Source organism: Zingiber officinale, chromosome 1B (assembly GCF_018446385.1).
Source record: "Zingiber officinale cultivar Zhangliang chromosome 1B, Zo_v1.1, whole genome shotgun sequence".
NCBI classification, from domain to species: domain Eukaryota; kingdom Viridiplantae; phylum Streptophyta; class Magnoliopsida; order Zingiberales; family Zingiberaceae; genus Zingiber; species Zingiber officinale.
Window position 1 is genome coordinate 128,213,834 of NC_055986.1, and position 3,732 is coordinate 128,217,565.

At 36.3% G+C, this 3,732-nt stretch overlaps 1 non-coding gene across 1 annotated transcript; it reads left to right on the forward strand.

Moving 5' to 3' along the window:
• The first annotated feature begins 364 nt into the window (after window positions 1-364).
• LOC121994015 lies at window positions 365-470 on the forward strand. The gene has a single exon (XR_006115538.1). It is a non-coding gene; the product is annotated as a small nucleolar RNA R71 (small nucleolar RNA).
• Window positions 471-3,732: the final 3,262 nt, after the last annotated feature.

The window sequence follows — 3,732 nt, forward strand, 5'->3', positions numbered from 1 at the left end:
TTTTGTCTGTGAAAGAGGGAGATCTTCTTTAAATCATTTTTAAACAATACTTTCAATCTTTGCCCCCAAATGTTTAAGCTCTCCGTTCCGTGACTTGTGATTCTCAGGACTCATTGATGGTTGAGTTACAATTTATTTGACAGGCTCTATAGCATTTATGGCTTGCACTTCATGAATGTTTGAGGGAAATTTCATCCAACTTATGTTCGACCATTCATGGAGGTTTAATGTCACTTGATCAATTAACATATATGCTTCATCTATACTTTTGTCCATAAAAGATCCTCCAGTTGACAAATCCAATAAACTCTTGTCTGAAAAAGAAATTCCCCCATAGAATATGTGCAGAATCAACCATTTTTCAAAACCATAATGAGAGCACTGTCTTTGAAGACTCTTGAATCTATCTCATGCTTCAAATAATGATTCTCCATATGCCTGAGCAAAATTTGTTATGCAATTCCTCATATACACTGTTCTGCTTGGAGGAAAAAAATGATTCAGAAATTGCTTCTCCAATTGCTCCCAACTTGTGATACTTTGAGGATGGAGAGAATATAACCAAGTCCTTGCTTTATCCTTGATACTAAAAGGAAATGTCATCAATTGAACTGCATCTGCTGACACTCCTTCACATTTCACCATATCACAAATCTCTAAGAATGTTTCAAGATGCAGGTAAGGACTTTCTGATACTTCTCCTCCAAATTTATGACCTTGTATCATAGAAATTAACTCTGGATCTAGTTGGAAACTTTCTGCTTCAATTTGAGGTTGCACAATGGGAGATAAAAATCTTGTAGAAAAGGGTGTAGAAAAATTTCTCATGGGTCTGCTTGACATGTTAGTGCTCATGGATATTCAAGAAAAAATTATTAGAAAATTTTAAGAATCAAAGACAAGAAATAAAATGAAATATGAAAAACAAGAGAGAAAATGTAGAATTTAAATTGCAAGAAAGAAAGTGCATAATGAAAACAAAAAAGAAAAGACAAAAGGAAAAAAGAAAAATGTCTAGAATAATTCATATGCTAATCAACTAATGTGTTTATAAGTTCTTGTTATTCTTGATGCCTTTACAAAGTTTGATCTTCTCATACACAAGAACAATATTGCAAGATATGTTTACTAAAGAAAAGTAGAGAAAAAATTTAAATCAAAAGAAAAACAGAGAAAAGCTAGACTAGAATGCTAGAAATCAAGAAGGCAGAATTAGAATTAGAATTGCAACAAAACAAATTGTCAAGAAGTAGAAAGATATGCAAGAAAAAGAATTCTAAAGATTAGTTACAACTTTGCTAATGAAAAGAAAAGAAATGTTTAGTCTAACTCAATTGATAATCTCTAATGTTATAAGCGCAATTCCCGGCAACGACGTCAAAAACTTGTTAACGTTCCGCAAGTGAACGGATACGTCGTCAGTAATAAAGAAAGATATCATATCCACAGGGACTGGTTATAACCACTAAAGATATCTCAACACGAATTAGCTAAATAACTAATCAATTGATTTATAAAACTAAGTGTAACTATGAAAAGTAAAACATAGAAGTAAAAGCATAGAAACAGGGATAAGGGCTATGATAAAGGGATGTTCTAGGAGTTTTGGTTTCTTTGTAATGTTATTCAATGTAAATGATCTACCAAATCTTATTCCTCAATTGTCCATCATTTGTAGAAGGTTGCCGATTCTCTCTTGCAATAGACAACCGGCTTAGGACTAAAATCTCTATCTAAATGTGATCAATTAGGAATGATTCCTATGATGTCCTTACACGGGCTTACCTGTCACGTGCGTACCTTGGATAATCAACATAGAAATGCATTACTTCTCAACCCATATCAAGATATAAAATATTAATGCAAACAATCTATCCTACCCCCTTGAATGACCTTATTTCACCTTCAAGATTATCCCTCAATCATCCTTACCCGGGCTTGTCTGTCACGTACGTCCCTCGGATAATCGAATGAGGAATTACCTCTACAAGATCCACAAGATACCCAAACATTTAATCAAATATGGTAATTAAGTCCAATCACAACAATTCACACAAGATCAAATGGATACAAACAAGACAAAATCATAGAAATAGGAAATTAGCAAATCGACAAGAGTTTACATCAAATCATATTACAAATACTCCCTCCATCCTAGAACAAGGAGATCCAATCCATAGAATAAGAAAAGAAATCTTGTTCTCTCCCAAAAGGGAGAACTCCCCCCTTCAAATGATGAAAGAAACCCTTATATAGAGCAGAGAATTTGGGTGCCACACGGCCCCGAGACCCGGCCGTGTGTGAGACACGGCCTAGGTCATTCTCTTCACTGCCCATCTCACACGGTCGTGTGATGCACACGACCGTGACATGTTCTGCCACTGCCCTCCTTGCATGATCGTGTAGATCTACACGGCCTGTGCTACCGCCAGTTTTGGAACTCATGCACAATTGTGTCTGGGACACGGCCAGGGCTTGCTTGGCTTCTGGGAAAATTGCACGACCGTGTAGAGCTACATGGCCGTGTACTTCTTTGGCCCTGGAAGGCTTGAAAATTGGCACGGTCGTGTGATGCACACACGGTCGTGACCTTCTCCTTTTTTGCAGCAACTACACGGGTGATCATCACCACACGGCCTGGACATTGCCCTGCTCTGCCACTGCTGCATGGGTGAGCATCACCACACGGCCTAAGTCACTCTCCTAGACATGGCCGTGTGACACTCCAAGGTGGTGTCTTCCTCCTTTCGTTAGCTTGCATAGTTGGCCTCGATCATAAATTCTTCTCCAAATACGACTCCTGCGTATAGAAAATGCACAAAAGTAGATCTCCAAGCAAAAAGAGTAAATATGATAAAAGCAAAGCTGGAAGTATGAAAATGCATAGACAAAGCATACGTAAAATATGTGAATGTGCGTCAAAACATGCTAAACAAGTGTATACAATCTACGCATATCAGCTTGCCTCCTCGTCTCCCTTCTCATTCTCATCCAAGCACCTTCTCAAGTATTCGGCACCAACTTCATATTGGAAAAGGTTGGTATGAAAAAATAAGCAAGTGAGAAAGAGGAGTCCAATGAAATCCTACAAGTTGAAGATTGTGATGGGATTGGGGTTGATAATAATTAAGTGCAATCCTTCATGGCATGAACCACCGTTAAAAGTTTCTAGTCTTTTGGCTATTGTTCATTAGTTGTAAATAGAGTTTATTTGTTTATTTGTATTGAGATAAATTTTATTTGAACATGAGATATGTTTCTTCTTTTGTGATTGTAATTCTTGTATAACTAACATTTTGAATGATATTGATGTGGGAAATATTCTTTCTTGATTATGATTCTTTATTATCTATTTAAATTGAAATATGATATATTGGTATTAAAAGATAATAATTTAAAAGACAATGGTTTAAAACTATTATTGTTGTCTATCACCCTCAAAGACAACGGTTAAAAACTATTGTCGTAGCCCTAAAAATGATTGTAACTAGCAATGTTATGTTATTAAAAATGCTCTAAATAACAACGGTTTTAAATCGTTGTCTTTTCATTCAAAGATAATGGTTTAAAACTATTGTCGTAGCCCCCCACTTTTAACAACACTGCCAATTACAACGGTTTTAAAGAGCCTACGACAACAGTTTTTAACCGTTGTCTTTTAATGTTTTTGTTGTAGTGTGATATAGCTTCTCAAGGGCTCCGTGAACCCTTGCTTGAGGGAGAAGAGATAGT